The 22,842-nt window shown below is 52.2% G+C and overlaps 1 long non-coding RNA gene across 4 annotated transcripts; it reads right to left on the bottom strand.

The window, feature by feature from the left end:
- Positions 1-3,697: 3,697 nt before the first annotated feature.
- On the bottom strand, positions 3,698-22,599 carry LOC103885496. 4 transcript variants are annotated; one of them, XR_648610.4, is made up of 3 exons: positions 22,385-22,500; positions 5,713-7,889; positions 3,698-5,262 (listed from the first exon to the last, which is right to left on the bottom strand). It is a non-coding gene; the product is annotated as an uncharacterized LOC103885496 (long non-coding RNA). The 4 variants fall into 4 exon arrangements; XR_004183854.1 differs by having other exon boundaries at positions 3,698-8,888; positions 22,385-22,599; XR_001903841.3 differs by having other exon boundaries at positions 3,698-7,889.
- Positions 22,600-22,842: the final 243 nt, after the last annotated feature.

Here is a 22,842-nt window from a genome sequence, read left to right as displayed (position 1 = left end):
AGAAAGCGGAGTCAGGGTGCTGGGGAAATGCTAACACCTCATGCTAAGATGGACACACTGGGGTACGCAGAGGAGTCAGGACAGGCCCAGACTCGTGACACAGATCGTGGCACCAGGGGAACTTGTGTCGAGGAACTTCCCCAGCATCACAAGTGGCTGACAGTATGGAGTCTGGAAACACTGTCCTTCCTGGTATGGCCCCCACAACCCCCAGCACTTACCACTTCCAGGCTGATGGCTGCAGAACAACTTCTCTCTTCCTGAGCTACAGTGCTTCATCTCAGACTCCCAACTGACCAGAGATGCAGCACTGCACCTCAGGCTGGGAGACACGGCGCTGCGCTGCTCCGCTCTGGCGACCTGTGGCGGGACTCCAACCTGGCCAGGAGAAGGGGCGTTAGAGGGGACCTGGGCCCCACTCCTCCAGCCCTGGTCAGGAGGCTGTTGTAATCCCCCACAGCTGTGTTTCCTGTCTGTGGCCTGCCGTGTGAGCACCCAGGACCAAACCTTGACCTTTTTTTCCTTTCCTTTTCTGTTCTGTTCTGTTCTTTTCTTTTTTTTTCCTTTTCTTTCTTGTCCCAAACAGCTTAATTTAGAAGGAGAACATTTAATGAGTATAATTAAGTGGTTTTTAATACATTCACAAAGAAGTTGTGCAAACAATGGCACAATAAATTTTAGCTTATTTCACCACCCAGAAAAGAAGCTCCTTATCCTTAGACAACCCCTAGTCCTGGACAGACCGGTTTCTGTCTCTATAGATCTGTCTATTCTGGATATTTCAATAAATAGAATTATTTAATATGTTGACCTACCTTTTGACGCCATGTCCCATGTTTATGCTTGGTGCATCCCAGCCAAACAACCTCATTCATGGTACTTAACATTTTATATCATCAAACAATCAATTGTCTTCAACCTATCTTTCTTCTGCCACTCCTCCTCTCTTCCCACCCATCTTCCCATAATGATTTTTCAAGATGCAAATATGGTCACATCTTTCTCAAGTTTAATATCCTACAAGGGCTCCCCATTGCCCTCAGGCTGAATTCTGGAGCCCTCCCCAAAGCCTGCAAGGGCCTACCATATCTGGCCCCAGTGATCTCTTCCTCTTGGGCTACAGTTCATGGATGTCCTTACATTCTCGCAGGGAGCCCTGTGCCTACCCACTTTGGGCTCCCCAGGACTGTGCTGCTCCCCCTCACTTTCCCTGCCCATCTCCTCCTCCTGTGCTAGGTCTCTAATCAAGTGTCCACTCTGGGAAATCCTCCTTGACTTTTTTGTTTTTTTGAGACAGTCTCCATCTGTCGCCCAGGCTGGAGTATAGTGACGCGATCTCAGCTCACTGCAACCTCTGCCTCCCCGGTTCAAGCGATTCTCATGCCTCAGCCTCCCAAGTAAATGGGACTATAGGCGTGCACCACCATGTCTGGCTAATTTTTGAATTTTTAATAGAGACAGTGTTTCACCATGCTGCCCAGGCTGGTCTAGAACTCTTGACCTCAGGTGATCCACCCACCTCGGTCTCCCAAAGTGCTGGGATTATAGGCGTGAGCCACAGTGCCCAGCCCCTCCTTGATTTCTTTAGCCATCAGCACCCCCTGCTCCATGTTCTCACCCACCCTGTGCCCTCTTTCTAACCCTTTACCATGCTGGTAATGTGGTTTTCACTTACAACCACCTCCACTTGTGGACCATATGACTCACCTGTGAGGGGAAGGGACCCTGTCAACTGTGCTCACTACTGAAATCAGGGACAGGTGGTGTAGATGCCACCTAAACCCAGGTTGAATGGCTGAATCATAATTCCCAATCTCATTATCTCTAGTATCAGTGTTATTTCTGTGTGTCTCACCTGGCTAGATCTCCACTTCCTGAGGACAGTGCCTGTGTCTTGTTAATTTGGGGGGCCCTGGCTCTGACCCGTGGCTTGGTACATGATGATGGACCCAGGTAATGCCATTTGGTGGCTGATTGGATGACCATGTAGATAATTCATTTTGTTTTCTGGGCCTGGCTTGGGTGGGAACTTTCAGGTGAGCAGGCAAAGCCCCTTCTCACTCTTCCTGCCCTGCCAAGATCTCAGGGCACCCCAGAGGACCTTGTTGCATTGCTTAGTGGTCACTGTGGTGGCCTTGATGTTGGATGACTTGCATTTTCAGGAATGTCTGAAGGGGGTGGGTAGCCTTTCTTCAGAGCTGAGAGAGAACAGAAAAAAATGTATCTCCTTAAAAAAACAAAAACGGAGCTGGGAGCAGTGGCTCACACCTGTGTCCTAGCACTTTGGGAGGCTCAGGCAGGAGGATTGCTTGAGCCTAGAGTTCAAGACTAGCCTGGGCAACATAGGGAGCCCTTGTCTCTTAAAAAAACAAACAAACAAACAAAAACACGATAGGTGCAGTGGCTCATGCCTATAATCCCAACACTTTGGGAGGCCAAGGCGGGCGGATTACCTGAGGTCAGAAGATCGAGACCAGCCTGGCCAACATGGTGAAACCCCGCCTCTACCAAAAATACAAAAATTAGCCAGGTGTGGTGGCAGGCGCCTGTAATCCCAGCCACTTGGGAGGCTGAGGCAGGAGAATTGTTTGAACCTGGGGAGGTGGAGGTTGCATTGAGCCGAGATCTTGCCATTGCACTCCAGCCTGGGCGGCAGAGTGAGACTCTGTCTCAAAAAAAAAAAAAAAAAAAAAAAAAAAAGTCTGTCTCTTACACCTCTAGCAGAAAGCTGAAGTCAGGCCTCACTCTGGGAAGAGCGGGAAGAGTGTTTCCCTCTGGTCTAGCATGCCGGTTAGGTCAGTAGGTCAGTTCTGACAGCCTGTGGAGAGGACAACCTCTGTCTAAGGTATTGCCAGCCAGAGAACTGCTTTCCCCTTCTGTGGAATTCTCTTGCAGGAACTCTTTTCAACTGCATTTGGTGGCTGGGCACTGTGACTCACGCCTGTAATCCCGAGCACTTTGGGAAGCTGAGGCCGGTGGATCGCTTGAGCCCAGGAGTTCAAGACCAGCCTGGGCAACACGATGAAATCCTGTCTCTATCAAAAAATACAAAAAATTAGCCAGTCCCATCGCCTGGTCTCTACACAAATAAATAAATAGATTTTTAAAAATCCTGCATTTGGCTGGGGAGTGATTCCAACATTGGACTCCTTTGGGGATCACGGACAGCTGGTCTACTCCACTCTCCACGGCTCCCACTGCGCCTGGGAGAGAAGAGCTTAGCATGTTCAGCAAGGAGATTTCAGTAAGAACCAGGCAGGGTTATCCTGAAAAAGAGACGATTTGCTGCCGAGAACTAAGCTGACAAGGTGTGTCCTCCGCCTTCACTTGGTGCGTGATTATTTCCAAAGCCCTTTCAGATAAACTACCTTTGGCTTCGCACGTGCAGCAGGTGGGTAAGTGATGTGGGGGAGTTTGTAGCCTCTGCTGGGAGACAGGACACAACAGAATGGAAAGCAAATTGTCAGGGAGAAACTGATCCATTCTGTTGTGGAATGGATCAGTTGCTCCCCGTCAGTTTGCTTTCAGTCCTATTTTCCGTGGGGTAGAAAGCCTCAGTTTGCTGCTATCATGTCTTTGACACCTTTCTAACTCTCACTAATTGCCCAGGCTTCAGGCCCAGGGCCTTGCAAGCCAAACTATTAGGTTAAAGTGTAATAACATTGTTTCATTTTTACTGTATTTATGGTTACCTTTATTTGCTAATTATGTATGATATCAGAGTTTTCTATTTACAGTAGCTATTTCTATTTGTATTAAAAAGGACTCATCTTACATTTAAAAATATTATAATTGTTTGCAGACATGGAAGAAATAAAATAGGGGGCATCTGAATGACTGAGTTTGGGAAACAGTGTCCGATCCCATTTAATCATCAGAACGGCTGGTGCCGCTGGCAACGGAATGTTATTGCTTCTACATGGAGGACCAGGAAGGGAAGGGGATTGTTCCAGGGTCCCAGGGCCTGAGCTTGGACCAGGGGAGTTGAAGACCATTTCCACCAAGGCCATTTCCATTCCAAGATGTAGGCTAAGATTATTGCAGCAAAGATAGCATCTCCCCTGGGTTTAGAAACAGGAACTAGATGGGAGGTAGTCCCACGCTTCTGAAGGAGAAACTGATGCAGGGAGAAGGGCTGAGGCACAGACTCTGACCAGGGGAAGGTGTTTGCCTCCATTTCCTCTGTGGCCCTTGAATCTGCCCACCCCTGGCTGTTGGTGCCTCATTCTGTTCCTTTGTGTCTGGAATAATCATCATGATTATGAATGTAATAAGCGTGGTCATTTGTGGAATTTTATAGTCCTGGATATTGAATGTTTTCATTACGCAAGTCCCTGTGCATCCACAAAGCTCCCTGGGAATGGATTTTTCCAAGGGTACAGAGCTGGGAACTGAACTGGGGTTCCTAACCCAGGGCCCTCATTTTAACCTCTACACTGAATGTCTCATGCCCTGACCAATTGGCCAGACCTTAGGTTTGGGGGCAGGGTCTAATCATTTCACCTCTCCATTCAGCACACTGCCTCTTCTATGCGCCAAGGGGAAGTGGGACTGAGAGACACACCGTCCTTGACTTGGAGGATCTCAGTCAGATTGAGTAGAAGGAAACTGCCCCTCACAAGGTGAACAGGGGACAGACTCAAGTGGGATGAGAGAGAGAGAGACAGAAAGAGAGAAAGAGAGAGAGCGTGCCCTAGAAAGGACAGCCAAGCACACTCAGAGGACAAAAAGGTTCCCACCCCTGGGGAAGCTGAGAAGGCTTCCCAGAGGAGGAGTCAATGCAGCTGGGCTGAGAGGAGGGGCAGAGGGGCCGGGAGGGAGGGGCTTCTCCTGGCTCCAGCAGCTCTTCCCTGGAGTCTTGCACACTTAGCACTCGTCCCAACCCCTGCCTCCTTCACCTGAGGGCCTCACTGAGAAGAGGGGTCTATGGCTACCCCTCCCCCATTCCACTTACCCCACCAAAGGCTCCCTCCTACTCTGGATCCCCGGTCAGGATGAGAGCCACCGCTTGGGGGTCCCAGGTTGCACTTCTTACCAGGCCCTTCTCTCTGTGGCTGTTTCCCCTTCTGTGAAAAGCAATGTTGAGCCAGGTGGCCTCAGTTTTACCTGATGGCTCCGGGTGCTGGCTGCCGGCAGCGTTGGGGGCCGCTCCTGGGTGGATGGGCTGTTTCCGCCTCTGTGCTCCCCATGTCTTCAGGAAATGTCTCTGGGCTGTGGGGGACCTCTGTCTTCTGTCGGGAGGCTTGGGGAGGCGTGGGTGAGCTGGGGAGGAGAAAATAAACAGTGGCTGTCTGGGTTTTCTCGCCAGGCCTGAGCCAGGAGGCCTCCCTGGGCTCCTTCCCTTATATGGCCAGGCTGCTCTGGGCTGGGAGCTTGCCGCAGAGCTCCCCCACCCTCTACCAGCACTCAGAGGGCCGGGGGTCATTGCTGGTCACCCAGGACTCTGCTGTTGCAGAGGCCAGAGCAGGGCTGAAGGTGGAGGGCAGGCCCCAGGACATGTGCCAGGAGTTGCCTGGACAACCTGGGCAATTGGGGAGGATTTATGTTGAGATAAGGGATGGGAGAGAGGAACACCCAGAGGAGGAGGGGACCTACCCCATACTGACTTAACCCCCAACTCGTGGTGTGATCCTAACCAAGCCCTTTCCCTCTCGGGACTTCTGTTTCTCCCCCTCTCAAATGAGGGTGTGGAAAATAAGAATTAATTCTCACAGTCATTCTGTGAGGTGGCAGCTTGTACTTCCTCATTTTGCAGAAGGGAAAACCAGCTTGGAGAGGCTAAGTAATTGGACCACAGCTTTCCAGCTGAAAGAGAGCAAGGCAGGATTTGAACTCCGGGCCGTCCGACATCAAGGTCTGTGTTCTGATTTGGCTGGTTGTCAAGGCTCCCGTTGCGGGTGACAGTCCCTTCCCTGTGCCTTATGGAAAAGGGATTCTGTGAAGTTGCAATCCTGGAAGACCAGGGAGGCCCCAGTGCCCAGTGACTCACCCTAAAGGAGGCTGTTCCGCGAAGGAAGGGGGACAGGGACTGTAAGTATTCACCCTGGTGTCCCCGGCACATCACACCGGGCATGGCACAGGCTCAGGGATCAGAAAGGGGTGTTGTGGAATCACCAAGAAAGGAAGTTTTGGCAGTCACACCCGTCCCCTCACCCTCAGCCATATTCTGAGGATGAAAGAAAACAAGGCATGAGAAAGCACCAAGATGCCACCTTTAAGACCAGCATTGCCTGTTCACAAGCTCTTTCTTCTCTCTGAAGCATTCCCCGTATCTCATCCCCAGGCCAGTGTCTTCTGAGCTGACCACTCCCCGCTCAGCCCAGCTGCAGGACTGAAAGATGAGGTGAGTCTGCTCAAGGACAGGGCTCTGGTTGAAGCCTCAGGCTGGGCCCAAGTCCCAGCCAGCAGCAGTAGCCATGGGAGAGGCTGCCGGAGGGGAGGGTGAGGGGGGAAGAGGGGGTGCGTCTGGGAACTGTTCGGAAATGTGCCTCGCAAAAGCACTAACATCCTGTGTGCTGTTGAGCTAGCCCTGGAACATCCCTCACCCCATCCATCATTGTGGCATCCTCTCGGACCCCAGCCCCCTTCCTGAGGCCCACGGGTGGGGTGAGGGAGCAAAGGACCGACTGTCAGTGTGTCCGAGAGACCACAGCTGGCAGTTCTGCAGGCCTGTTTAGTGTCGGAGCCGGACAGTCGGCGGGAGGAGGCGCCTGCAGCCCTCCTAATCCAATTTGTTTAAACCCAGTCTCTGTGGCTTATTTGCTAGTGAGGGAGGCCTGGGTGTGCGCTGTGCCGGGGTGCACGTTTGCACACACTTGTGGGGCATGCAGAGGTGAACAGGTGGACCATGTTATGTAAGACAGGCCTGCGACTTGTCCCATATCCCTGAGTGTCAGCTCCTTTCCTGGAACCCTGCCTCCTCCTCCCTTCTCCTCTGCTCACCTCCAAATCTTCCTGCACTTTTTCCATCCACATGAGAACTGGTGCCAGAGTTCCCCTTTGCAACCGACCCTACATGCAACTCTGAGCGAATGCTTTCACTTCCACAGGACTCAGTTTCTCTATTTGTCTTATGGAGCCGGCACCTCGCCCTACCTGTTCCACCATGAACATGAAATTTAAAAATTGGCAAGTGTGGGAAATAATGTGATGAATGGTAAAAACTGCTCTGTGTTCTTGAGTTTCACCATGTGCCAAGGGCCGTGCCTGGGGACACCAGCCCAACCTCACAAACCCTCTCAAAGTCCTATGAGCTGGCTCTTTATCACTAGCCTCAGAGAGGTTGAATGACTCATCCAAGATCACACAGCCCCAGGTCTTCCTGCTTTAGGAGCTCACTTTCTGGGGAAGATTACTATTATTTTCCCACATTTGTCTCAAGTCTGTTATTCACCAAATCAAGCTGAATAACAGAGGCTTTATGTCCAAATCACACAGGCTTTGCATTGCTATTTTGTAAGGAGAATGGGGTAGACCGGATTCTTGGCTCCTAGTTGGATTTCCCTTCTTGGTTTCTATTTCTTTTTACCTACAACCCAGACTCTGACAGCCCTGAATTGCCCACACTGCCACCAATCAGTGGGGAGCCTTCCTTTACCAACGCCCATTCTGCTTCTCGTCATCCTGAGGCCCGGTTTCTTGGTCATTCTGAGGTTGGGGTGGGGAGTTTATCCTGAGGGACCCAGGTTACTCCAGGAGCCGCCTGTAGGTGGGCTGGGGTGGGGAGTGGATGTGGGTGCCGGAGGGGTGGAGGGGCGGTGGGCTCACAGTTCTGTCTCTGAGCTGCCCGCTGCTGGCCCTCTTCTGGTCCCAGGAGGCTGCTTCTCCAGAGTTCTTGCTTCTCCAACATTAGCATGGCAGGGGTGGCTCCCACCAGTCAGTGCCCTTGCCTGAAAGAAACAAAGATCTCACCTGTCAGAAGGACACCAGGGTGCCCTTTGGGTACGGTCGTGGCCTTTGAGGGTCCTGACCAGGTTGCCAGGCTCTGAGGGATGGAGGATGGGCCTGGGCCACTTCTGGGTACTCTCGGGCTGAACCTACCGAGATCTTCCGGGCCTCAGAGGTCCTGCCCCTTGGGCCCTGAGCAACCATTATCCCTTCTTGGCCTGCCTGGCTTTTAAGGGAGAGTTTCTGAGAAACTCCAAGCTCCAAGAGCAGGAGGAGCCACCTTCCCTTCTCAGCACACCCAGGCCCCTTAACAAAAGAACTGTCCTGAAAGGAAATTTCCCAGAGGCTCCTCTGACCAATGCCCCCACCTCAGCCTCACACATAAGAAAGGAGCATGTAGGGTTTAATCAAAACCTGGGGTTAACATGATGACCAAGACCAAAGGGACAGGCTTGTGGCTGTCTTTGATGCTTCCCATGTACACAAAGCTTTCAGCCTGCAAAACACTCCCATAACTCAAGGCACATTCACGGATGTCGCCAGAGGTAGGAATAATTCTTCCCCTTTCTGAAGTTCCAGGAGCCTGTGCGATTTGCCCAGGGTCACCTGTGGGACAGCATGAGTGGCAGACTTGAACCCAGGCTCCTGATGTTCAATCCAGCTTTCTCTTGGACGTGGGCAGTAGCTGGCTGGATGACCACAAGTCAAAGTTATCATCGCCATGGTCATCGCAGAAGCCCCTGTGCCCTTTCCTGCCTTGCTCATTTCCAAGAAACATGAGGGGCTGGGAATGGGCCACATCTGTGAGCCAGATGGCACCTCAGTGAGGAGAGGGCTGAGGCCAGGGCTCCGGGCAAGCTCATGAACTCATGCTTACACCCAGCTCTTTCTGGAGGGATCTCTTTGCTCACAGTTCCCCTTCCTCAGCTCACTCACGCCTGTGCACTTGGTACAGCCCTTGCTCTCCTTGGGCTCCAGGGCCCTAGGTTTCCACCACATGTCTGGAAAGAAAAGACACAGGCTTTGAGTCATGCAGACCCGCGTTTGAATCTTGCCTCTAGCACTTCCTAGCTGTGTGATCTAAAGCTGGTGTCTTCACCTCTCTGAGCCTGTTTCCGACCTCACGGTCTTGTTTGTGAAAGTCAAATGAGGCAGATGTCAAGTGCGAGCATATTTCCAGGCACATCATAAGCCCAGGATAAATGGCTGCCATTTCTATTATTAGCATGGGGCTGGAGCCGTAGCAAAGCCCAGTCATGGGAGGAAGAGCAGAAGCAGGGAGAGAGCAAAGGTCTGAAGAGGCATCTGGGGAAGCTGTGGGAGCCCCTGCGTGTCCCTTTCCATGTCCCCTTTGTCGCACAGCTTCCCTGGGCCTCTGTTCCCAGAGTGCCCTCCCACCCCCTTGACACCCCAGCCGAGTTCACCAGCCTCACACGCTCCGCACTTCCTCCCCAGGGAGCGTTGCTTCGGGGAGTTTTGAGCAAGCCCTGGGAACGCAGTTTGAGGCTGAAACAAGAGCATTGCAGGGAAAAGGGAAGAGAGGGGGAAAAAAAAGACCTGCCCAGCCTAGAATCCCAAGCCTTGCCTCGAGCAGCTCAGGCCCTGGGGACGGGTGGGGCATAGACACCAGGATCCCTGTGAGTTCCTGTCACTTGGCCCTTCGGTGAGGGCAGAAACTGAGAAAAGAGTGACAAAGGTAAGAGCCATCACCTGTCCGGCTGACTGTGCACTAGGCACGTTGGGACATGCTGTAATCATAATGACAGCTAACATGTCATTGGGTGCTTCTGATGCACCCCACACTTGCTAAGTGCTTTATTTTACACAGCTTTTCTCATCTGATCCTCAAAGTGACTTATGAGTTAAGTACCAATAATTTTCTTTTCTTTCTTTTCTTTCTTCTTTTTTTTTTTTTTTAAAGCGACAGGGTCTTGCTCTCCAGGATCTTGCTTTCCAGGGCAACACCTGCTGCCCAGGCTGGAGTGCAGTGGCACGGCCAGTTCACTGTAACCTTGAACTCCTGGCTCAAGCGATCCTCCCGCCTCAGCCTCCTGAGTAGCTGGGACCACAATCACATGCCACCATGCCCGGCTAAGTTTTTATTTTTTAATTTTTTGTAGAGATGGGGTCTTGCTATGTTGCCCAGGCTGGTCTCGAACTCCTGGCTTCAAGTGATCCTCCTGCCTTGCCCTCCTGAAGCACTGGGATTAGAGGCATGAGCCACTGTGCCTGGCTGAATTAGGTACCATTCTTTTAATTTTTTGTTTCTTTACTCAGAGATCCTTGCTTTAAAGAATTAGGTACCATTCTTATCTCCGCTTTACTGAGGCTCCAGAGGTCACAGCACTCCCTCCTGGTTACACAGTTAGTAAAGATTGACTCCAGGCAGCCCTACATACATTCTCACAGCTCCTTTGTAAGACCAACTACTCATCATATCATTTTTACAGAGTGATAACCAGAGTCAATATCTCTTGGCAATACTTCGGTGTATTGTACGTTGGTCTTTCTGGAGAGGCGTTTGTGAACAGAGAAAGCATTGTCAGTATAAGTAAGACCATCTGAGCCCTGAAAACCATCCGTCTCCAGAAGCAAGGGGGCTTCTCCTTTTGGTGGTGGTGTTCTGCCTCTTTCCCACGGCGTTTCTCCCCTCTGTGCTGTTTGTTAAAAGAAATTCACATCATGTTGAAGGCATTGGTTCTCGGCGGGGCACACTGGCTCTCGCCTGTAATCCCAGCACTTTGGGAGGTCAAGGCAGGTGGATCACCTGAGGTCAGAAGTTCGAGACCAGCCTGGGCAACATGGTGAAACCCTATCTCTACTAAACATACAAAAATTAGCTGGGCACAGTAGCACATACCTGTAATCCCAGCTACTCGGGAGGCTGAGGCAGGAGAATTGCTTGAACTCCCCAGGAGGCAAAAGTTGCAGTAAGCTGAGATCACACCACTGCACTACAGCCTGGGTGATAGAATTAGACTCTGTCTCAAAAAAAAAAAGAGGCATTGGTTCTCCCTCTGTCCTATAAGCTTTGCAAAGAGCATGGACCTCCAGGGTTCCAGGGGCTTCGCTGGGACTGGGTAATGCTTTCTAGATAATACAGATGTTGGTTTCTTCTGGAATGTGTTGGGTGGGAGGAGCTGCAGGCTAGGTAACAGGTTTTCTGTAGCTATGCTATGTGATTGTGGACAAGGGTATTCCCCTCTCTGAGCCTCAAGGGCCCGCATCTACATGATGTGGTGGGGATAGGACTGGACTCTAGAGTGTCCCGAGTCCTAGATCAGATACGGAGGGGATGGTCTGACCCCACCCCATTCCCTGGTGTGAGTGTGGGTGTGAATGCAGGTGAATGGCCGGGCCAGCATAGATCTCCATGGAGCGAGAGAGAAACTGGTGCATCTGGGGATATGGATGGCACTCCCTTAATGCCTCCCACTCCCTTGCCCCCATCCTACTCTTTACTGCTCAGCCCCAAAGTAGGCCCCAGTGATCTGGACCAGGTGGATTTTCTGCACCAGGACTTGAAGTCTTGGAACATCAGTGCTGGAAGCACCCTAGTCTTGCACCCATTGTTCAGATGAGGCAACTGAGGCATGGAGAGGAGAAGCAAGGAACTCAAAGTGATTCAGCCAGTCACAGGTTCAACTGGGACTCCAGCAAATGTCCTGACCTCTTCTGCTCACTGGGGGATCCTGATCGGCCAGATATTAAACAAAGGGGCCTCGGGAGGAAGGTGGAGAGAAGAGAGCCTTTAAGTTCCTTTTGCTTTGAAGATGGAATAATCATGACTTCCTTCTCCAAATATCTTTTGGCCCTTCCTAGAACCAGATGGCGGATGTTTGGAATTTATGTTGTAAATAGTGTTTAAGAAGGGGTGGGAGTGCAGATGTGTTACTTTCTTCCACCACCAGAAAGGAGATCTGAGGGAGAGAAGTGGGGGAGGGAAGCTGACTATGAAAAGATTTTGGGAGAAGGAAGAAGTGAGGGGGAAGGAAGACCGAACAGTGATGCGAGATGGGAGGAGAGGGAGCAAAAAGGGAAGAGAGATGGATGGAGTGAGACTGAGAGCAAGACAGAGAGGAAGAGAAAGGGAAGGGAGAGAGCGATGGGAGAAGGAGGAGGAAGAAAGATGGGGAGGGGGCTCTCAGGGTGCAGGCGCAGAGACGCCCCATCTCGAGTTCAGGAGCAAGCCCTTAAGTTTTCTAAAAATAGCTCAGTCTTTCCCCCAGCAGGGTTGGCAGCAGGGACCAAGAGAGGCACGCTTGCCCTTTTATGGTAAGAAAAAGTCCAGATCCTCAGAGCGGGAGCTGGGCTGGGGCCTGTAATTCTGGATGAAGTCCAGACCCAGGGTCTGGGGTGGGACAGGGCTGAATTGGGGGGAAGACTTGGTGGGATTTCCTGGCCTGGATGGCCCTATCCTTGGGGAAGATAGGGCTGAGGTAGGTGTTGGCAGGGGCCTCCCAGGAAAGCACTGGGGTCCTGGTAGATCCTTAGTGTTATGGCAGAAAGTCTTCTAGAGACATCAGGTCCACCCTGTGTCTCTGTTTTTTTTGTTTGTTTGTTTGTTTGTTTTTTGTTTTTTTTTTGAGACGGAGTCTCACTCTGTCCCCCAGGCTAGAGTGCAGTGGCGCCATCTCAGCTCACTGCAACCTCAGCTTCCCAGGTTCAAGCAATTCTCTTGCCTCAGCCTCCCGAGTAATTGGGATTACAGGCGCCTGCCACCACGCCTGGCTAATTTTTGTATTTTTAGTACAGGCAGGGTTTCACCACGTTGGTCAGGCTGGTCTTGAACTCCTAACCTCAGGTGATCCGCCAGCCTTGGCCTCCCAAAGTGCTGGGATTACAAGCATGAGCCACCGCACCTGGCCGTCTCTGTTTTATAGAAGAAGAAACTGAGTCCCAGCCAGGGGAAGAGATCGTAGCTCCCTGTGTGGGGGTTTAAGCCACCAAGCTAAATTGCTGCCGGGGTCCACACAAGGACAGCTTATGTGCCTGTTATTCTGGAGAGCAGTGTGGTCAGTGGCAAGAGCACCGTTAGGAGTCAGGAAACCCAAAGCCCATTCCCAGTTTGCTGTGTGACCTTGAGCCATCTGTGAACTCTCTGTGGTCTCAGCTTTCCTCACTGGGGTGATCTTAAGGGTTTTCTTAGCTTTTTGTCTCTCTGGGAATTTCACAGCTAAAAAGCAAAGCCTGGGCGTAGAAGATGCTGTTATGAGGTGAAAGGGAATCCACGAGCTGCTATTTTCTTTCTGTGCCTCACTCACTTCCTGTGCTGAGCCGGGCAGGTAAAATCTGGGATGGACTGAGACCGATGGAGAGGAGTCCTTGCAGGAGACAGGAGGCAGATCATGGCTGGAATACCCTACTGCCCAGCTAGTTGGGTCTAGCCTCTTTTTTTTTTTTTTGAGACAGTCTTGCTCTGTCGCCCAGGCTGGAGTACGGTGGCGTGATCTTGGCTCACTGCAACCTCCACCTCCCGGGTTCAAGTGATTCTCCTGCGATAGCCTCCTGAGTAGCTGGGATTACAGGCACCCACCATCACACCTGGCTAATTTGTTGTATTTTTAGTAGAGACAGGGTTTCACCATGTTGGTCAGGCTGGTCTCAAACTCCTGACCTCATGATCTGCCTGCCTCAGCCTCCTAAAGTGCTCAGATTATAGGAGTGAGTCACCATGCCTGGCTGGGTCTAGCCTCTCACTGGACACACTGAGGCCAGAGGAAGCTGCATGCTCAAGGTCACATTGAAGGTCATATGAAGAGTTAGGGCACAGCCAGGAATAGAACCAAGAATTTCCATTCCTAGCCTTGGGCTCTTTCCTCTGCAGGAGGCCAACAGCATTGGGGACCATCTCTGGCCGTTCAAAGGGACCTCCTGGGCAGAGTAGCCAGAACTCAAGATAGGCTGCCATCCTCTAACTATCTCTTGGAGATAGTTGCATCCTGCCTGGGCACCGCCTCTCCTCTGTCCCCTGCCCTTGACTGTGAAGAGTGTACCATAGTCTCCATCTTTGGCTAGAAGGCAGAGAAGAAGCAAAGGATGTGGTCAGTCTGGCAGCATGATTTTGGGCATGTCTTTCCTTGTCACTGGGCCTCAGTTTCTGCATCTATAACACAAGGAGATAGGCCCTGATCCTCTTTAAGGTCCCTCAGCTCTAAAAGAACTATGATGCAATGAGTATGGGATTGAACACCAGGAATATTTATTAAGCATCTACCAGGGGTGCCAGAGTGAATGTGATGGATATTGTGTGACTCCGAGCGTGATGGACGTTGTATGACTCTGAGCTCTGCAGTCAGTGTGAGGTGGGGGCACATTGCCTGAGATTCCTGGAAGCCCCATTCCCAAGATCCTTCCGTCTGTATTCTGGAAACCCCTGGGCTGACTCTCTGAACCCAACTTGAACCCAGGTTCTGGCAGCTCTGGTCTTGAGTATCTAGGGAGGGCTGCTGGCCCGGGCGATGTAGTTGCCCACTGCTCCAGGACCCTCACAGGTGCTTGGCCATGCCCTTGACTTCTAGGTCCTCTCCATCCTCTCCCACGCTGCTGTCCACTTCCCCAAGCCCTGTCTGGTGGGCCTCCCAATCTACTCCACACCCTCCGTCTCTCCATGCTTTTTCTGTGACTCAGCCCAAGAGGATTCTTGCTGTCCTTTCCCAGCCTCCTATGACACCCCCTCTGACCACTGAGGGAAAGGATGGAACAGAAGAGAAAGGGGGAAAAAAAGAAAGCATCGTGGTTCTAAATTTGAAGCTTTCCTGTGACCCTCCTGGAATTTCCACGCAGACTCTCTGGAGCGTGTGAACAGGGATCCCAGGGACTCTGGCCCCCTTTGTCTCATTCCTGCCGGGCGGAAGGCCATCAGCTGAATGTTCCCCGGGGACCTCCATCTCACAACCAGGCTCCAAGTCTCTTTGGTCAGGCCTGGTGTCCCCTGGGAAGGCAGGAGGCAGCAGTGGAAAGGAAGTGGGAGGTAGGAGGTAGGAGGTCCAAGAGGCCCTTGTGCAAAGTTAGGGCAGAACTGATGTCATGTCTGGCTGGGAATCTGACATCCAGGCTGCAGGAAGGCTCAGCTCATGATTTTCCCAAAGCAGCTAGAGCTGGCATGTGAGATCCGAGGCTGGTGGTAGGAAAGGCTATGATGCCCAACCTCTTCTGATGTTTGACTTCTCTCTATGGTGTCCCTACTAAGCTTGCATACCTCTGGTGATGAGGAGCTCACTACAGATGTTCCTTAACTTATGATGGGACTACTTCCTGATAAATCCATTGTCAATGGAAAGTATTGTAAGTTGAACGTGTTTTTTCTGTTTATTTTTTGAGACAGAGTTTTGCCCTGTTGCCCAGCCTGGGGTGCAGTGGTGCAACCTCGGTTTCCTGCAACCTCTGCTTCCCAGGTTCAAGCGATTTTCATGTCTCAGTCTCCCGAGTAGCTGGGATTACAGGCACGTACCACCACACCCAGCCAATTTTTGTATTTTTTTTTTTTTAGTAGAGATGGGTTTTTGCCACGTTGGCCAGGCTGGTCTCGAACTCCTGAACTCCTCAACTCCTGATCTGCTCGCCTTGGCCTCCCAAAGTGCTAGGAGGACAGGTGTGAGCCACCGCACTTGGCCCGAATGTGTATTTTTGACTTGCGTATTTTCAATATAGAATTGGTTTATCCGAAGTAACCTTATAACCCCATCACAGCTGCATCATAAGTTGAGGAGGGTACCAAACGCATATAGCTTTCATAGCATTTTAAAAGAGAAAATTGTAACTCAGGATATATCTGTACTTCCTAATCCCCTCACCCTCTTTGGACAGACTATTGGAGGTGTCTTCCTAGTATTCTGCTGCCATCTGCCATGTCCTCTGGGGCAGCACAGAACAAGTCCCTGCTCCCCAGGAAGCTCTAGAGTGGTCTGAAGATGGTGACTGCAGCCCTTGGGCTTCCTACCCCTCCTAGTCCCACCTGAGGTCTCCTTTCCCCATTGCCTGACATCTCAGAGTTGCCTATTATCCAAATTCCTAGGTCTCTGCCCTGCACTGGGGTTCTTGGCTGATGGTATTTTGGGGAGAGGGACAAATAGGCTAAAGAAAGGCACTCCCTCCCAGGGACAGACAGATACCAAGGAGAACTTTCCCCAAGCTCTGAGGCTTTGGTTTCTGTTGCCAAAGCTACCGCACACTCTAGGCCTTTCCTGTTTCTCCAACCTCCAGCCTCTCTGAGCTTCAGACCAACTCTCGGTTCCAGCCAACCGGGCTTCTCTACTGTTCTCCGAAAATGCCTCTGCAGCCCTGCCTCTATACCTTTGTACACAGAGCTCTCCACCTGGAATGCCGTCTTCTTCTCTGTCTATCCAGGGCGTGTCCCCAGCTCCTTAGATGTTCCCTCTCTTGAGAATCCAGGTGTCTACTGTCACACATGGAATGACCTCAACTGTCCCCTCTGTCCCAAACCAGGGAACATCACGGCCTGAGGCCCCAGAGGAGTAGGGCACTTACCCAGGTGTGCTGGCTGCAGAGCCAAGGCCTGGTCCTAGCCGGCCTCTTTCTCCTTCACCCCGCCTTGCTCAGCTCATCCGGGTAGATGCTGTCAGACTCATTGGGGTTGTTGAGTCACATGCCTGGTGGCTGGCAGGCTCTGGGCAGGCTGAACGGGGGCCTCTGAGCCCAGCAGCCCAGCCAGGGGTGGTGTCATAGCCTCTGTGGATGCCATCCCCAGGCTAGCAGGCAGCCTCCCTCCAGACACTCCACCCCCATCCTGCCTCCCTGGAGGGAGTGGAGGAGTAGAGTATGTGGCAGCAGAGCAGTTTGGAGCTTTTTTTTTTTTTTTTCTTTTTGAGACAGAGTCTTGCTCTGTCACCCAGGCTGGAGTGCAGTGGCGTGATCTCGGCTCACTGCAACCTCTGCCTCCTGGGTTCAAACAATTCTCCTGCCTCAGCCTCCAGAGTAGCTGAGACTACAGGCACGCGGCACCATGCCCGGCTAATTTTTGTAATTTTAGTAGAGATGGAATTTCACCTTGCTGGCCAGGCTGGTCTTGAACTCCTGACCGCATGATCTGCCAGCCTTGGCCTCCCAAAGTGCTGGGATTGCAGATGTGAGCCACCGCGCCTGGCCTGCAGCTTTCTTATCTCCCTTGAAGCACAGCTAAGGTCAGAGGAGGAGACTTTAAGGAGGGGGCTCAGGCTTGTGGCTGGCCGGGGGTTCTTGCAGAGGAGCCATGGTGGGATGGCTTTCTCCAGTCTGGACCTAGCCAACTGCCCCTTCCTCAGAACTCAAGTGGGCTGTGCAGGGCATGGGGCAGCCCAAGACTGACGAGGCCCCCAAGGTTACTCAGCCCACCCTATGGGGTGCTTCTGGGTGGAAAGGACTGTTTTGCCAGGGTCTACATTTTTGAGCCTGAGCAGCGGTGGGGGGTCGAAGGGTCTGTCTCTTCTCTTACTGCAATCATGCCTAATCTGGAAGGAGGCTTTGGACTTCCAATGGCCTCCTCCCCCAAATGCCAAAGGCCCTACTAGGCAGGTCAGAACCAGAGCTAGTTCTGGTTCACAGACCCATTGCGGGTGGTCCTAGAGTACAGCAGCTAAACACATGATTTTAGAATCAGTCAGAACTGAGTTTGAGTCCCAACTTGGCCTCGTACAGGCTGTGTGACTTTGGGCAAATGACTAAACCTTTCTGAGCCTTTGTGTGCCCAGAGGGATAATGGTATTTACCTCAGAGTGCTGGGTAAAGGTCCAGGTACTTGAAAGGACTTGATAGATGGCAGGTGATATTTTTGAGGGAATAAGGGCAGTTTATCCCCCAAAGTCCAAAGAGTTGGTGCCCAGAAGAGCATCTCTTTGTACTGTGAAGAAGCTGTCTTTAGTAATCATATTTTAGCAGTTATTACTATAAAAATTTAATTTAAACATTTATAGTAGAGACAGAGTCTCCCTATGTTGACCTTCAGGCTGGTCTCGAAATACTGGGCTCAAGGGATCCTTCCACCTTGGCCTCCCAGAATGCTCAGATTACAGGTGTGAGCCACCATGCCTGGTCTTAGCAGTTATTTTTTATTGAGTACTTACTATGTGTCAGTCACTGTTCCAAGGGCTTCATGAGGTTTAGCTCACTTAGTGAGTTAATCCAGACAACTCAATAGACCGATGAGACAGGTACTCTTAAATCATCTCTATACTACAGATGAGGTCCTTGAGGCACAGCGTACCTATGTAAGTCGCCTGAGGTCCTACTGCTGCTGTGAGGCAGATGCAGGATTCAAACCCAGCAGCCTGGCTCACATCTGGCACCTCTAACTGCCAGCCTGTTATATCTGAGCCCCACCCAGCCCTGCTCCAGACCCGCCTGGTCCCCTTATCACCTGGGCACAGGGACTCACTCCACATCAGAAAGCCCCCAGGCTTCGGAGTCCACCTCAGTTTCCTCATCTGAACAAACGGGGGCCTGAATGAGCGGACCTCTGCGGGCCATGAGAGTGGGTCATTCACGCTGTGCATTAAGGCGTGTTTCGAACTGGAGTAAAGGTTTCTGGTGGTGAAGTGTTGTTGCCAACAGCCTCTTTTGCAAGTGGGCAGGGGGCTGGCCAGGGCTCTCGCAATGTGCGGTGAAGCCCCATGGGACCTGTCTAGACAAGCTGTTAGCAGGCGGCAGCCACCTTGGGCTCTTTCCCCCAAATTCCTGCAACTCACCCTCCCAGGCGACCTTTGATTGGACCCCGGCCACTGCATACTGCTGGGCTGGGGAAGGACCACAAAGGCAGTTCCCATCCCACCCCAGGGCCTTCGTAAATGTCCTGATGAGGGTGCTCTGCAACTTGTGCGTGGAGGGCAAAGTTCTAGACACCTTTGTGCACAGGAGCATAGCAGCCTGCAGAAGGCATACCTATGTTTTTATTTCCATGGCTTCCTTACATTTTTTATTACACAAATTTGATACATGCAAAATGAAGTGTGCAACCTATATGCTTCAAGGAATCTGATGACTTCAAGTGTGGTCAAGGAGATGGGGACGCTCATACACTGCTGATGGGAGCATTACCTGGTTCAGCCACTTTGGAAAGCAATCCTGTGCTCTCCTGTAAAGTTGACAGGCCTGCACCCCAGGACCCAGAACCCCTTCTAGGTATAAGCTCCAGAGAAAGTCTGGCTTATGGGTACCAAGAGATGTGGACAAAAATGGTCATCACGACAATTCAAACCAGCCTTCATCATGGTTCTTTGAACCACCCCATGGTGCTGAGCCCCTGGGAGAGTTTAGTTGGAAAATTGCAGGAAAAGCCCAGCAGTGAGGACCTCAGAGATCACCTCCCCGAAACCCTCAGGCTCACCCAGGAATCAGACACAGCCACTTGAGTCAGTGATGGTGTGTGGTGTGGAGCCTGGATCTTTCTATTCCTCAAGGATAGGTGTTGGCTGGGTGCGGTGGCCCACGCCTGTAATCCTAGCACTTTGGGAGGCTGAGGTTGGGGAAATCGCTTGAGCCCAGGAGTTTGAGGCCAGCCTGGATAAATGGCGAAACCCTGTCTCTATAAAAAATACAAAAAATTAGCCAGATGTGGTGGCACACGTCTGTCATCCCAGCTACTTGGGAGGCTGAGGTGGAAGGATTGCTCGAGCCTGGAAGGCAGAGGTTGCAGTCAGCTGAGAAGTGTCACTGCGCTCCAGCCTGGTTTACAGAGCGAGACCTCATTTCAGAAAAGGAAAAAAAAAAAAAGGATAGGTGTTGGGTGTCATTTTCCCCTAGAAATGGCCAGGCTGGGAAGGGGCTGATTTTGCCCAAAGGGCTGGGAGGGACCAGTGATAAACTTTCTGTTGTGGGAAGCAGCAGGGTTGAAGGGAAGAGCAGTGGCCTCAGAGCTAGAAGGCTTGGGCTCAGGTCCGGCAGAGCCTCCTCCCTCCTGGCCTCCGTCTCCTCTGCGAGGTGGGATTCCTCGTTACTGCCCTCAGAGGTGTTGCGGTGGGCAGCCCAAGAGTGTGCGCTCTACAGATGCATAGACTGGGTTCAAATCCTCTTGGCTGCTTTTTAGTTGCGTGACATTGGGTGAGCTGCAGTGGCTTCCTTCTCTAGAAAGTGAGGGCAAGGGAACGATGCTGATTTCTGCCTCACAGGAATCCTGGGCGGATTAAATGGTAATGGAAGCTGTTTAGCACAGTTTCTGACTCCCAGAAGTCTCCCATACATATTCTGCCCCCTTCCATGAGGTCTGCTGGAGGGTCCCCAGGAAGTTTTGAGGTAGCTAAGAGGCAGGGCAGGAGGTGGGAGACTCCTGGGGGAGTTAGCACCCCCAGGGGCGGCTGGCACACACGACTTAACAACTCATGAGCTGTGTGGCCTCAGGTAAGCCACCTAACCTCTCTTTACCTCAGGTACCTCATCTGTGGAGTGGGGATAATAATTGCTCCTTCCTCAGTGGTTCTTGTGAGGAGTAAATGAATTAGTTCATGTGAAGATCTTAGGTAATGCCTGGAGCTCACAAGAACTCCACAAATAGTGTAATCTATTTCTCCTGATTTGCACCACCTTATGGAATCCCTGGCTGGGCAGAGAGGCAGGTTCTGTTCCAGCTCTGCCATCAGCTCGCTAAATAACCTAAAGCGGTGCTTTCTCTCTGTGGCTTCCGTTGCCTCGGCTGTTTGTGAGAGTCCTAGGCTGCCCTACAGCCTGGCATTTCCCAAACTTCCATGTGCATGGGAATTCATGGGGAGCTCGTAATGCAGATTCCTAGGCCCTGCCCGGGGTCCCCTGTCAGCAGGTGAGTGCGCAGTGGTTCAGATACATTGCTCACACAATACCCTAGAAAGGCAGGAGAGGAGACTCCCCCAGTCCTTCAGGCATCTCAAGCTGATCACCTTCCTGTGTCCCACAGCCTCTGACTTTCGATTCCTCCTGCCTCTTTCCAGAGCCTGTTCCAGAGCCCTTCAGCAACTCTGGGCATTCCCTGGCTGGGTTCCATTCCCACTTGTCCCTCAACATAGCTCAGGGTATCTTGCCCGCAGGCGGTGTGGGCTCGGACTGCGATGTCACATCAGCCCCATTCATCCTGCTCTATGTGCCTTCATCCTTCACTCCTCATGACGACCATGCAATCTCAGAACTGTACCCATTTTACAGAGGAGGAAGCTGAGGCTCACACAGCAAGCAACTTGCCCAGAGTCACCTGTCCACTAAGTAAACAAGCCATAATTGGACCCAGGCAGTTGAATTCAGAGCCTCCTTCTGAACCATGTTGGCCTTGGGCCTTGTGTGACAAGCAGCAGGAAGGTGAGGGTACCTGACAGAGGCCGGTGCTAGAGGACTGTGTTCTGTTCTGGGCTCCGGACGTGGCCAGAGCGTGTTCAGAGGAGCCCGACTCCACGTCATCTGTACATCTTCAAGTTCCAAACCTAAGCCTCTGCCTCTCTCCAGCTCTGCCTCCCATCACAAGCCTCCTGCGTTTCTCTGAATCTCCTGGTCCCACCACTTCATCCTCTGAAGCCCTCTGCTGTCTTCTCCATCCTTTTCCTACTTCCACGTCCTGCACTCCTGTGTGGTCGAATCCAGAGATCAGTCCTTTCCCCACCAGAGGCTGGTTGCAGTCAAGTTCATCTGGAGGGCTCGGGGCACCCCTCTGGCCAAGCCTTCAGTCACAGAACCTTCAGCTACTCTCCCTCACTCAGGCTCAAATTCCAAAAGCTCCCACAGGGCTTCATCTGCTTGGACTCCAAGCTTGTGGTCAAAGGGCAGACTCGGCTCAGGGATCTCCTGGGGGAACTTCCCAACACTGGCTGTCCCTCAGGCACAAACAACTCAGAAGCCACATCTGCAGAGGAATCATTTTGTCCAATGGCCTTACTATACAGATGGGGAAACTATGGCCCAGAGAGGGGAAGGGGCCAGCCCAAGACCACACAGTCAGGCACTGAGAGCAGAGCTGGGGCCGGAGCCTAAGTGCCCCTGTCTTCTCTCGCCAGCATCCCTTCCCACTGCTCCATGTGCAGTCAGCACCCAGCCTTCCCAGGATCTCTGCCTGCCTGCCAGAGCCTGAGCTTACATTGCCTCTTCCCCAGCTTTGTTTCTCGAAACCATTATTTGAAAACCGTTTTCCTTGCCGGGAGCCCCAAGCTCTCAGAATTGCAAAATCAAAGCCCCATAGAATGAGGAAGAAGCACTGCCTATGTAGAAGCCGGGGAGACTGCCCCAGACTCCGTGCCGTGGTGAAGCTCGGGCTGATAGGATGTTAACTCTGTCCGCTCCCTCTGCCCCTTCTTCCCCCAGTTGACTACAACAACAAGGAATCCTAGAAGCCAACAGGACCACAGAATTAGAGCCGATGAGCTGGATGGATGCTTAGAGATCATTGACTCCAGCCCCTGTGCAGATGGGGAAATTAAGACCCAGAGAATCTGTGTCCAGAAAAGGACAGAGCCAGTTAGCAAGAGAGCAAGACCCCCAGATGCAGCATCCCGCTGGGGAAATGTCCCAGAGGCCCCCATCCACGGATCCCAGGTCTCCTGCTGGTGCTTACCTTTCCTGGGATCTGGTCCAGGTGTGGCTCCTTGGGGCCTGGAGATGGGAACCAGCCTGTTTGGTGAGTGGTTGGGGTTGTCACTGCTTCTCAACTAATTAGACCCAGCCTCTGGTGCCCCTCGCTGCCACAGGGGCATTTTTAAGCAGCTGGCACTGAGCCCCCCTCCCCTTAGTCCCTTGCCTGCGGCTCCCTGGCCACAGAGGCCACTCTGCCTTTTACCTTATATGAGCTGAAGAGGCGAGCCCCGTGTTGGGGCGAGGCGGGTGCTGAGCCCTCCCAGGGCCCCCCATTGGCCCAGGCACCCCCCACGTGACTACCTCGCCTTGACCTGCCCCCGGTGCAGAATGTTGCTTTTACCCCCTAAGGAAGGAGTGGTTGACAATTTTCATATTTCTTCTAAATTTGGAGATTTCAGACAATGCTGGGAGGCTTGGCTCCAGCCGCCAGAGGCCCAT

Source organism: Papio anubis, chromosome 5 (assembly GCF_008728515.1).
Source record: "Papio anubis isolate 15944 chromosome 5, Panubis1.0, whole genome shotgun sequence".
Taxonomy (NCBI): Eukaryota; Metazoa; Chordata; class Mammalia; order Primates; family Cercopithecidae; genus Papio; species Papio anubis.
This window is presented reverse-complemented; position numbering and strand designations above follow the sequence as displayed.